Source organism: Panulirus ornatus, chromosome 59 (assembly GCF_036320965.1).
Source record: "Panulirus ornatus isolate Po-2019 chromosome 59, ASM3632096v1, whole genome shotgun sequence".
NCBI classification, from domain to species: domain Eukaryota; kingdom Metazoa; phylum Arthropoda; class Malacostraca; order Decapoda; family Palinuridae; genus Panulirus; species Panulirus ornatus.
Genome location: NC_092282.1, coordinates 24424811 through 24438765, shown reverse-complemented (window position 1 = coordinate 24438765; position 13955 = coordinate 24424811). Strand labels below are relative to the sequence as shown.

Sequence of the window (13955 nt, the reverse complement as noted above, 5' to 3'; positions counted from 1 at the left end):
TGTTTGTGTGTTACGGGGAGGGAGTTCTACACTCGGGTTGTGCCCCCGTCCCTTTACCTTGTATACATGGATTTACTGTCCTTGCTCACACACACACACACACACACACACACACACACACACACACACACACACACACACACACACACACACGCACCAGCCTAGGCCAGGTGTGTGTGTGTGTGGTGGGTGGGTATGCTTTGAAGTGAGTTGGTTAAGATGTAAAGATGAGGACATAGAAGGTAGTGTCCTGCAGGGTGGATGGGTGGTGGGTGCAGGAGTGTGTTGCTGGGTGTAGGAGTGTGTTGCTGGGTGGTGGGTGCAGGATTGGGTGGGTGGTGGTGGGTGTAGGAATGTGTTGGTGGGTGGTGGGTGCAGGATTGGGTGGGTGGTGGTGGGTGTAGGAATGTGTTAGTGGGTGCAGGAGTGGGTGCAGGTTCGAGGCAGGAGAGGTACTACCTGCAGGTACAGCCCTGACCTGCTCTGGTCACTCCCGCATGTAAGGTGATATACCTGCCGACCTGTTTTACGAGATCCGTCCTACACACACACACACACACACACACACACACACCTGTAAGATGTATTAAAAACCTCACCTCAATGCTAGCCACACTTGCCAAGGTTTTTATTGATTGAACCTTACCTCATGGATACTTAGAGGTCACGGGTCAGCCATACTTGTAACCACCCCCATTTTTGCGTTAAACATCGTTTGAAATTCCCAGACGACACAAGAATAATACTTTATACGTGAGGGAGTCATTCTTCGTCCATGTTATGCCCTCAGTCTGTGGGGTTGAGGGCCACAGTCAGGGAGAAAAAAAGCCTTCCACGAGGCCAGACCTTAAATAGAAAACAGCTAAAAGGATAGATAGTAGTAGTGAAGAGAGAGAGAGAGAGAGAGAGAGAGAGAGAGAGAGAGAGAGAGAGAGAGAGAGAGAGAGAGAGAGAGAGAGAGTTGATGGGTCGTATAGAAAAGGTTGAGACAGAATCTCTGGTCAGGTTGTAAAGGAGTAACTTGGTAGGACAACAACAATAGACATTTTAGTAGTGTTGTGTAGCTCTGCCGAGCTCAGGTCTCATCTGTGTTGATAGTTTACATGTTATGAAGTTTACTGGACCGTTATTTAATTCGTGCTTCGTCCTTTCTTTGTTACGGGTGTTTGTTTGTCTTTGTTTATCGTGGTTTTGTCATCACGTATGGAACGTTGTTGTGGTAGGGTCGCAAACGTTTCCCATTGGTCCTTGTGATTGCACTCGATCACACAGCGTGTTACGTAAGGCGCATGACGTGGTGAATGCCTGGTTGTTCCACCGTGGTGGGCGCCGCCTCGTGGCACCCTGGAATATAGCGATGGTTCAGTAGTTAAGGCTAATTCTAGGTAGAGAGTCGGGCCTCAAAGCCATCCCTTGTGTGGCCTGTTTCCGCTTGCCTTACCCAACAAGTCGCCAGTGACTCTCCAGTAAATATTCTGTCAAGTCTCAAGCTTGAAAGTTGATGGTAATGGTCTGTGAATGGGTAATTAACTCGGTCATAGACCATCAGGTCTTGTGTTATCTCTCCTTCCCATGTACTGTCCTCCAGCAGATAACCTGGTCACAGACCATCAGGTCTTGTGTTATCTGTCCTTCCCATGTACTGTCCTCCAGCAGATAACCTGCTCATAGACCATCAGGTCTTGTGTTATCTGTCCTTCCCATGTACTGTCCTCCAGCAGATAACCTGCTCATAGACCATCAGGTCTTGTGTTATCTGTCCTTCCCATGTACTGTCCTCCAGCAGATAACCTGGTCATAGACCATCAGGTCTTGTGTTACCTGTCCTTCCCATGTACTGTCCTCCAGCAGATAACCTGGTCATAGCCCATCAAATCTTGTGTCATCTGTCCTTCCCATGACCATACTTGTTCTAAAATGAAGATGTAAACATAGCCTCAAAATTAAATATCACTATATTTTATCATAATTTTTTATTGTCTGATGATAAGAGATTATTATAAAGAGATATTGTTTGATTACAGTCATTATGGCGCGCCTCGTGAATTTGCTCACTTGATGCCCCGAATTACACGGGTCAGGCAGCATCAAACTGCGCCTCGAGGGCTCGACTGTCATGAGAACAATTCCATGTAACTATTTCTATGATAAGCCTGAAGGGGGTTCACCTGAGGAGGTCGTAAAAGTCGACACAGTCACGTGAAATGATTGGCTTTTACCTTGTGGTGGTGTGAGGGCTTTGTGTGATGGCCACAGACGCTCCTCCCCGCTCCAACTTAATACCTTAAAATTGACTTAGAACTCGAGTCATTTTAAGTAAGACAAATGCTTGATGATTTCAGGCTATGGCCATTTTGAACCTGATTACGGAAGTGGTACATATTATTATATACACACCTGTAACCCTGATTGCAGAAGCGGTACACATTATCATGTACACCTCTTGTGTTATGTACAAAGTTTTGTGTCGGTAAAAGAGTATAGTCACAGCCCTGAGGAATATGTATTATATATATGTATCACATGGATACTCTTTATCCCTCCACGGAGGTCTGGACTTGTGTGTGTGTAGGTATGTATGAAATTTCATGTGTAGATCACACCGGCTAAGGTTCCTTGTCTTCCCAGGTAGCTTGGATTGGCCCTCCTAAGCCGGCAGTGGCCCAGACTAGCAGAAAGGCGTGGGGTCGTATATTATCCTGGCCACAGCAGCGACCACGGGTCGTTGACCCGACTCCAAAACGCTCATCACATTATAAGGGCCGGGTCATCGCACCCAAGAGTAGTTCCGTCATGCTCAGCGGTTGTACCATCAAGGTCAAGGGTCGTCGGTCGTAACGTCGTGCCTAAGGATCGTAATGCCTTGTTCGAGGGACGTAAAGTCGGCTCGTTAGTCGTACCGCCGTGCTTAAGGGTCGTATCTCTATGCTCACGGGTCGCACTCTCGTCCTTAAGGATAGCATTGTCATGTTCAAGGATCGTACCGTCGTGCTCGGGGATCGAACCATCGTGTTCTGGAGACGCATCTTCGTGATTAAGGATATAACCATTTTGTACAAGGGTCGTACTGTTGTGTACAGGGGGTCGCAACGTTATATATATATATATATATATATATATATATATATATATATATATATATATATATATATATATATATATATGTATATATTGATAACTACAGAAAAAAATTCACAAGTGCAGTTTCGTAATTACACGAAAGTGCACTTGTGACTTACCGTGTTTCATTTATCCTCGTGGTTATTATCAGAAACTAGATCAAGCTTATCGCTGTAACCTTACTGCAGTATATATATATATATATATATATATATATATATATATATATATATATATATATATATATATGCCTTCCTGTTTTCTTGGCACGGTTTTCCCAGGAGGGGAAGGGAGAGCATCAGTGACAACGAACAACGGCTCCACTTGTTTACATGCACACACACACACTAGCTGCTGTGTGTCATGTACCCGAAACCTGATCCCACCATCCACTCACTGTCACGACCCTCACATCATTCCTTGGTGTTATATATATATATATATATATATATATATATATATATATATATATATATATATATATATATATATATATGTGTATATCTGTTTTTGTTCGCCGTTTCCCGCGTTAACGAGGTAACGCCAGGCAATGACGGATAGATGGCCTCATACGCTCACATCCATTCTGTAGTTGTCACAAGGAGATCGAACAGCCGCGGTGACAACACACAACCCTGCCGCACCCCGCCCCACCAGCGATTAGAACCACTTATACCCTCCTCTCCACGTGCTCGTACACACACACACACACACACACATTCCTCAAAGCAAGCACCTGAGCCCCACACACGCTCTGGCCACGCCTGATGAAACCTTAGGAATAGTGCGACTGTGAGCAAAAAAATAGATCATACGTTGGGAATACAACAATACCCAGGATGAAGTTGAATTGGTCATGACGCAGCGGAGGTTGAGGGTAAGGTGTAAGGCATAACATATCCCTGGCACATAACAGGATACAGTGTGATACACACGATTATGTAATTAAAGGTTACTTGATTTTGGTAATGCATGCGTATAATAACTTATGGAATATCAGATGCTGACGTAAGATACACTTTGAACTCGCCCAGTTCTGTTTACAATTTCATCGTCGAGCAGCTAATTCCACGAGTCGAGCATTTTTGTGTTCATGAAGAAATAAATGCCACTTTACGCCCCTCTTGGTGTGTGTGTGTCTGTGTGTGTGTGTCTGTGTATGTGTGTGTGTGTGTGTGTGTGTGTGTGTGTGTGTTCGTATCCTCCGGTGTGCAGCGAAACACGAAAGAGAAGGTTGTGTGCATTGTGCCTTCACTGCCCACGTTACCAGTCGACCAGTTTAGCCAGAGAAAGGGGTTAGACAGGTTTATTCCCGGTATCACGGTATGACCTAACAGAGGCTACAGTATATTGAAGTAATTGATATATGATTAACCAACAGACACCTGCTTCTCCAGAGTTGCCAAATGTATTTTCCATGGGATGGGACGCGTTAGCATACAGCAGTGCACCCTTGAGCAGGATTTGATAGTAGTAATAACGAGTTGGAGGATATTAGATTACGCGGTTATTACATGGATTCGGATGTCGCAACGCGCTGTATGAAGAATGGTAACGTGGGATCGCAGTGATGGCAACAGTGTATGAGGGATCCGTTGGACACGACGTACTTTATTTCACCGTTGATAAAACCCCCCCGTGTTATCTCATCCTCTCCTCGTCGTCATCAACCACTCTAAAACCTTTTTTGGTATCATTATTCTCACGGGAAGTCTGGCGGTGTGCCACTCCTACGTAATTATGTATTATATGTATATGTATATATTTTCCCTCTTCGTGTGGTAACGCTGGCGGGTGTTGAAACTACCGGAGGAGCGGCGGTGGCGGCGGCGATGCCAGATCTCGCAACTGTGTTTTATTTTCGATACGAACCGTAGTTACGGTGACGGTGCTTGGTAGACCGACACACACACACACACACACAAACACACAGACGCCGGATGTGGACGGCGACTACGACGTCCTGTATAATTGGGGTTGGGTTACCAGTCTGAAGGACGGGGTTGTTGTGTGAGGCAGTGCGGGTGAGCGTGGGGCCCTCTCCATCGTGACCAAGTTCCTTGTGTGTGTGTGTGTGTGTCTGTAGGATGAGGGGGCGTCGCTCTGCCGTACTGGTCCAGTGGTGGTGTGGGCCTTAGTGAAGTGTGTGTGGGTCTTGTAGTGATGGTGACCGCCATGTGTTTGGCGATGGGTCGTGTTGGTGAAGACAGCGACTGTTTAAGACTCTACCCCGGGACTGCTTAGTGTCTGGTGAGGAGGCGGGCGGCAAAAGGTGTGTGTGTGTGTAACCCACCCCTCCTGCCAGTGGTGGTGGAAAAAGGGGTGGGTGGATGATGAGTGTTGGAGAACAGTGGGTGATACACGTCGCCGTGGAACAGTGGTGTGTGTTGTGACAGACGCGGATCTCCCTCTGCCTCTGGTGACAGAGACTTGCTTGTATAAGCCCCGACGACGCACGCATGCATGCACGCACGCCTGCTTGCTTGCCTGCCTGGCCTCCTACTCTGAGGCTGCACGTTATTGCTCCTGTTCTTATCGTTTGTGTCAAAAGTTTTCCCACAGTTTGGGTTGGGCGGGAGAGGGTCTTGGGTGGGGGGAAGATTACGAGGTCTCGTTTTAGTTTGATAAGCCATGCAGGTTTGCGTTCATTCGCAGTGCGTTCATTGTGATATGAATTCTGTGTATTAAAGGTCAGGTGAGGTCATAGTGTGACCTGCGACCGTGTTTGGTCGCTGTCTGTAGGATGACATATGAACGACACTGGGTGGGCTGTAGTATTTACGTGGGTGATATTCGTTCTGTCTGTGGTAATATGGCCCTTATTACTTTTCCCAGTGGGTAGCCTGTGGTAATATCCCACGGTGGATAGTCTCTGGGATAATATCCCGTTCATACGCTTCCTATTGGATAGTCTGCTGTAAAGTCCAGTATTGTGTCCAGTGGATAGTCTCTTTTATGGTATGTCCTTCTTTAAGTATCCTTATGTAATTATTCTGGGCCCAGCCCTGGGCTGTAGGGATGATGAAGATCTTCCTAAGACTCCACACGAGGTAATTAATTACGCCTCCCACTTGTTGGTCACTGGTAATGTCTCAATAATTACGTCTTGAGATCTCTTTAAGTCGCCTGCGACAACATGTCCTCTGTGAAGTCTTGAGTCTTAGTGTTGAAGTGAGGGGAAAATGTTGATCACATGCGTCGGGTGACGGCGAGGGCACGGAATGTAAACATTAGGCTGTTCACACATGTTTGGTGAATGGAGGTTTTAGTGTGCGGTATATTCTGTGTCGTGAATATGATGGACTTCATGTGTACCGCCTTCGGACTGGGGGAGGGTGACATTGTTTCAGCAGGAGGATGGCTGAACTTCAGTTATATTGATGGAAGTGGTGTTGCTGGTCGAGGGGGGCTGTCGGACTCGAAAGACTTGTAAGGGGAAAATAGATTTGTTTTTTTCCCTTCCAGGATTTATCATTTTATTTATTGTTCATTCGTGTTCGTCCTGTGGGGCGGTGGCGCTAAAGAGAACATGGAGTGTATGCATAAGGTTGAGGAGGGACTGGGGCCTCCCATGATTGAAGTGTTAAAACGCTTTACATCATGAGCTGTTGACAGGACCCAGAGTTGGGATACTTCATAACTATGTTGGTCAGAGTTGGGATACTTCATAACTATGTTGGTCAAAGTTGGGATACTTCATAAGTATGTTGGTCAGAGTTGGGATACTTCATAACTATGTTGGTCAAAGTTGGGATACTTCATAACTATGTTGGTCAAAGTTGGGATACTTCATAACTATATTGGTCAGACATTGGATTTTTCATAAGTGTGTACGTCAAAGTTAGGGTACTTAAGCTCGTGAGGCAAAGTTAGGATACTTCATCTGTATCTTAGGCAAAGTTAGGATATTCCTCAAGTATTTGAGGCGTAGTTAAGATATACTTGTCAAGTATCTGGGACCAAGTTTGGATACTTATAAAGTATCTGGGACCAAGTTTGGATACTTATAAAGTATCTGGGACCAAGTTTGGATACTTATAAAGTATCTGTGTCAAAGTTAATGATACCAGTGATCTGGGATCAATGATACTTCCCAAAGTATTGATCAGTATGGATGAAAATGTTCAAACAAATCTGTTTGGTGGCAATTGCCTCTGGCCACACCGATTTTACAACCCTTACAACTACGCTGCTGCTGTTGTAAGGTGTGTGTGTGGTTGCTTGTAAGTTGTGTTGTTACTTGAAATTGTGAGGTGTTGTGGGGTTGCCTGAGGTAGGATATGAAATAGGTTATCTGGAATAGGGAAATGGGATAGGTAGATGAGCTGGATTTGATAGACAGTTGACGTACACTGTGTACACTCCTGAGTTTGATGCTGTGACCCTTGATAACCAAGGTGCGTCATCTTCGTGTAACGATGGCGTGGCATCAAGACTTGGCTTCTCAGCGACTGGTTAGATAGCCAGGTCATCATGATACCCAAGGGTCGCTACGTCTTGACCTCGGCTCGTGCCATCTTGCTCGAGGGGTCGTACCGTCGTCCTCTGCGAGGGTCGTACCACCGTGCTCAGAGGGTCGTTCTCACTTCTCACTTGGCGCACCGTGGTGCTCAAGGGTCGTATTGTCTTCCTCATAGGTCATACCACCGTGCTAAAGGGTCGTGACGAGGTCGTCGTCCTTAAGGGTCGTACTATCGTAGTTAAAGGTCGTATCGTCGTCCTCGCGTGTCGCACCGTCGATCTGGAAGGACTGGCGGGAAAATTGTGACATTTGAGTTAGCGGGTCTGAAGTGAACATGACGTATACCTAACCCAGCTGGTGACGGGGTGTGTGTGTACAGCGTCTGCATAAACTGACTGGGGAGACGTGCATGAAGAGCAATCTCGAAGGACCTTAGTGTTATTCAACGTTTCCACGCCGCCCTGCAGCGACTTGACCACCCCCACGGAGAAGTGAAGAAGGAACCCGAGGGAGCGTTGTGTGTGTGTGTGTGTGTACAGGGGTGGAGGAATGCCGTGAGGGATCATCCGGCGTTGCCCAGATGGTGGAAGGTGGACGGCCGAGCAGGAGTGGCTTTGCTCTGGTTATCCTCAGGAGTCTGGGCGAGGTGGTGTACGAGGTCGTTTTCAACATGGTTACGCTGATGGCAACGCGTATCACGGCTCCCATACTTGGCCTCCCGCCGCCCTTCAACCCAGGTAAGGTCACGCTGCCTCCTGCCTCACTCACTCTTGCCTCGCTTATATTCAACTCTGTTTTGACTTGTGCACCAAAGAACATCCTTTGTCATATTTCTTGACGTATCTTTATTCTCAGGTTAGATCTGTGTGTGTGTGACCTGTTTTGCTTGCGTCTGTTATTCTCGGGTTAGGTCCGTGTGACCTGTTTTGCCCTGTCTGTTGGTGTTCAGCATTGAACAGTTCCTTTCCTATATTTGTTGAGTTTGAGTCAAGCTTTCAGACCCGTAGCGTCTCTCAGACTACAGGTTTGTATTGGCTGAAACATCTTTTTTCTACGTTTAGTATTCGTGTTTATCATTATTACTATGGGGTTCATTTGGAGCCTTGGTGTGGTCCTATGTAACATGGTGGATTTATGTATGTTTGTGTGTATGTTCGTACACAATGTTCCACATATGAGGTTAATGATGAGTGTGGATCTTCAAGAAGGGCCGCTTGAATACGTTAATATCTGTGTACGAAAGAGAGTACTACGTAGGTTTTACCTTGATAAGAGAGAGAGAGAGAGAGTCATGTGTTTTCCATCTTATAAAGGTGGGCGATGGTAGCAGTTGGGGTTCCGTTGGGCTCATACTGGGAACCATTACTGTTTTTTTCCCGACTCGCGTAAATTGCTAACACGTTGAAACCGTATCTCCCTAATGTGCTCTTATGACGATCCTGAAATGTCTGAAAGAAATTTAGATTGAGAGAGAGAGAGAGAGAGAGAGAGAGAGAGAGAGAGAGAGAGAGAGAGCAATGTTGTGCAAAACGCCCTTGACAATATGCAGCGGAGGTCAGATAAAAGGCCAGCTTGGTGTAATTCAGGTGGATGTCAGTTACTGAAGACGGGGAGGTAGGTGTGTGTGTGTGTGTGTGTGTTTGGGCTGACCTGGGCGTGGCATTCCAGGTGGGGAGGGGAAAGGAAGAACGTATGAGTCCTCATCATCACGCGCATGTTGTATCCAGAGGGCCGTGTGAGGTGGATCATAAGGGGGGCAGGCTGTGGTCGCATCCAAGTCCACGTAAGGAAGGATGTTTGGGACGATATAGGTGGCATATATGGTCTTATATGAAGCGGCGCACCGGGAGAACTAAGGCAAATGTGGGTGATGAATTTCAGTGGGATGATGTGGAACAAGAGGGGAAAGTCCTGGTCTGACCTCGTCAGTGGATGGGGTGGGGTGGGAAAGAGAGACGTGGTAATAACCAATACATTCCATAGGGTCGGCCTTGGTGGAAACGTCCATCAGCTCTTTGAAGTCAGAGGGGACTTTGGGACATAAAGCATGTCACCCATGCCCGGGGGAGGATAGTGTTAGGAGGGCCTGGGGAAAACTTTGCCTTGGTTACAGTCAGGAGGCGCGGCCGACACACGCACGATCATGTGAGCGAACGCGAGTAATTGTAGGAGGTGGAGAGGTGTGCGTGTGTGTGTGTGTGAGGCTAGGATACGGGCTCCACCTTACCCTGCTACAGTCGTCACCCTCTCCTGAGCCTGTCACCCTGCCCCACACCTGTCACCCTGCACCACGCCCGTCACCTTGCCCCACGCCCGTCACCCTGCCCCACGCCCGTCACCCTTCCCCACGCCCGTCACCCTGCCCCACGCCCGTCACCCTGCCCCACGACTGTCACCCTGCACCACGCCCGTCACCCTGCACCACGCCCGTCACCCTGCACCACGCCCGTCACCCTGCACCACGCCCGTCACCCTGCACCACGCCCGTCACCCTGCCCCACGCCCGTCACCCTGCCCCACGCCCGTCACCCTGCCTCTCCAGGGCGTTCTGGTAGGTGGGGTAGATGTCGTGCTGTTATTACCATGTTCTGTGATGGCGTTGGGAAATACTGCATCCGGGGCGAGCCATCTTTTTTAGCTGGGGCAAGGGATGTGGAGGAGAGATACGTTGTCTCACTTGTGAAGATACACTCCCTACTCCACACTCCCTATGAGAGAGAGTCTCTCTCTCTCTCTCTCTCTCTCTCTCTCTCTCTCTCTCTCTCTCTCTCTCTCTCTCTCTCTCTCTCTCTCTCTCTCTCTCGAAGAGAGCCTTGGATCCCACCGTCCTTTTATTTCGACGCCTTGTGTCATGTGCCAGGTGTGTCACGCGACACCATGTCATGTCATGTAAGACGCATGACATAATGAAACAGCGAGGCGTGCGCCATGCGAGAAATGTTTGTTGTGTCAACTGTGACGCATCAGTCCCGTCGTTATGTCATGTCATACGTTGGTTGTGACACATGACACCGCTTGACTCATGTGGCACAGCACCGTTGAAACCCTGTGTCATCTGTGCAATACAAGTGTAATAATACATGACTCTTTTAAGTCATGTGTATCAGATATGACGTATGACGCCATGCCATGTGTGACACCGTGTCATGTGTCGCGTGACACAGTAAGAGCCTGGTCCCCCCTCTGTGCCAGTGTGCAGTATAGATTTCTCTGGGGGGTCGCGGTAGCCATGGAGTGACGTGGGTTCGATACTCCGGGGTGATCGGCCTGCTGTAACCCCTCATGATAGACTGGACCAGGTTGGGAGTCGAGCGTTTTCGAAATATATGAATTATTCATTTTCTTTTAGGCTTCAGTCACTGATGTTGCCCAGCAGATGTGTGTTATTCAGTGTATTAATGCATATGGATATGTATTTGATCCGGGAAATGTATAGATTATACCAGCACAAGCTTGGAACAGGTTTTGCCCATAAGTCGAGTTTCTTTTGTTTGACTAAATTGGAGTTTTTGTGTCGTGCTGCGGGTGGAAGGGTCTTCGTTTTCTGTGGATTTCGTGTCAGTTGTTTGTGAAATTCTCTGAAGTGATCTGGTTTTGATGTGTACTGGTTCATTTGGGGGGTTAATTATAATTAGTATTAGTTGTAGTAGTAGTAGTTGTGGGAGCAGTAGTTGTAGTTGTGGTAGTAGTAGTAGTTGCGGTAGTAGTAGTTATAAATAGTGTTTGAAGATAATGTGTTTTGGTAATTCCTTCGCCTGTAATGTGTGGGGTTAAGTAGAATGGCATCTGACCGGTTTATGTATGAGGTTTCGTCCATATCAAACCAAGACAGTTGAAAACTCACTAAAATTTTAATGGAACTAACGCATTTGTAGTAATTGTGTGTGTGTGTGTGTGTGTGTGTGTGTGTGTGTGTGCTTGAGGTAGGTAAGACCAAGAAACAGGTGTTTAGTGTCTCCAGTTAAATCGTGTGTCCAAGATGTGTGGTGTACGACAGTTTTCCATCGCTTCGCAGCGTCCCTGTGGGTTACGCTGCCAGACTCAGGCGACGCCTAGAGGTTTTTTGAGTTGCGTACTGTGCATATGGACGTAGGAGCTACAGTTTGTACCATAATTATACATACATATATATATATATATATATATATATATATATATATATATATATATATATATATATATATACACACAACAAGGAAGATGAATAATGTCAGAATTTTGTCTGAAGTGGGAAAAACCAGCCTTGTAAAAAGTAACATGTAGAAGGTGTTACAAAACACACGAGAATATAAGAGTTCCAGAGCTCAGCCATGTAGGTGAAGAAGCAGACGTGAGAACGACCCCATCTGCCGATTGTAACGCTTGTTACGATTCATATTACATCTGTGAGCTTATCATTGTTATCTTGTGATGGTTTTCTCCAGTTGCTGTAAGCTTAGTCTCGTGTCTGACTTGCTGTTGTGGTTATATAAGTACATTACAACATGCTGTGTAATTTTTTTTTTCGTCTGTAATTGGACGCGCTTATAATTGGTTGTCAGCATAGACTGTTCTGTTATTTTTGTTTTGATATATGTGTTTATTTGAAAGCACTTTTTTCTCACTCCAAAGGAGTCTACATTTCCCTGCTACTGGACGGAACTGGGTAACAACGGGACTCTCATAGAGAATGGTTGTGGTAATTACCGTTTAGATAATATATTTGTGTCCAGATCTTTGAAGCCTCAGAAATTAAGTCCTGTAACGTATTTGTTATATGTAATTAGTGGTTATATAACTTGCATGAGAGTATATCATACACTCTTGATGTTCCATATATATATATATATATATATATATATATATATATATATATATATATATATATATATATATATATATATATATACATATTGGAAAGGATCACAATTTTGCGCGTGATCAAGATATTCCTATGAGTCCACGGGGAAAATGAGACACGAAAAGTTCCCAAGTGCGCTTTCGTGTAATAATCACATCATCAGGGGAGACACAAGAGAAAAATATAACAGTCAGTTAATATACAGCGAAGAGACGTAGCTAGGACGCCATTTGGTAAACAATCGCATGTTTACCAAATGGCGTCCTAGCTACGTCTCTTCGTTGTATATTAACTAACTTATATTTTTCTCTCATGTTTCCCCTGATGATGTGATTATTACACGAAAGTGCACTTGGGAGCTTATCGGGTTTCATTTTCCCCGTGGACTGTTAGGAATATACTTGATCACGCGCAAAATTGTGATCCTTTCCAATATATATATATATATATATATATATATATATATATATATATATATATATATATATATACATATATATATATATATATATTTTCACGTCGTCCCTTATTGTTCCATGCTGTCCCTGAGTGTTCCTTGTCTTCCCTTAAGGTCCAAGTCTTCCCTTGATGTTCCACGTCTTCTCTTGAGATAAGGGAGATGATAATGATAAGAACATTGAGAAGAATGTGTAGACACGTGTGTCATGATGTGTAGACACGTGTGTCATGATGTGTAGACACGTGTGTCATGATGTGTGGACACGTGTGTCATGATGTGTAGACACGTGTGTCATGATGTGTAGACACGTGTGTCATGATGTGTGGACACGTGTGTCATGATGTGTAGACACGTGTGTCATGATGTGTAGACACGTGTGTCATGAGTACACTGCTAGTAGGGTTGTACATGGGGGGAGGCGGGGGACCTTGTCCCGGGGGAGAGCCTGGGGGTGGGGGGGGGGGGGATTGCCGGTATTGGTTTGGGGGTGGGGGGGGGGGGGGTAGTAGGCGGCAGCCCTCAAACGTGGCACCTTCAGAAATCGATGCGTCGGTCGTGTGTGTGTGGCACTGTGCCTCTACAGGTCCTCCTCCTCCTCCTCCTCCTCCTCCTCATCCTCCCACTCCACCCACGGCACCTCCACCTCCTCCACACGACCTTGGCCCTACCTCCTCCCCTTCCCTGGGAAGGTGTTGGGGGGGTGGTCGACCTTGAGCACGACGATACGACCTTTAGTTACGATGGCCTGGCCTCTGACCTGACCTCACAGCAGAAGATTGGGATGGTGAGGAGCCATCTGCTTAGGGGGGAGGGGGTGTCCATGAAAAGATCAGGCCGTCGTACCCAGGGGTCGTACCGTCGTAGTCAAGGGTCACACCGTCGTACTCAAGGGTCGTGCAGTCGTAGTCACGGGGCCGGACCGTCGTAGTCACGGGGTCGTACCGTCGTAGTCACGGGATCGTACCGTCGTAGTCACGGGCCGGACCGTCGTAGTCACGGGGTCGTACCGTCGTAGTCACGGGATCGTACCGACGCAGTCAAGGATCGTACCGTCGTAGTCACGGGGTCGTACC

General features: G+C 46.7%; 1 protein-coding gene across 2 annotated transcripts in view; it reads left to right on the top strand.

Annotated features, from left to right (window-relative positions):
• Positions 1 to 7762: 7762 nt before the first annotated feature.
• The window catches only part of Pka-C1 (Protein kinase, cAMP-dependent, catalytic subunit 1), a 184799-nt gene continuing 178606 nt past the window's right edge, over positions 7763 to 13955 (top strand). For both annotated transcript variants that reach the window (XM_071696501.1, XM_071696502.1), the window contains exon 1: positions 7763 to 8319. The gene's annotated coding sequence lies outside the window, so the exon portion shown is untranslated. The remainder of the gene's footprint in view (positions 8320 to 13955) is intronic.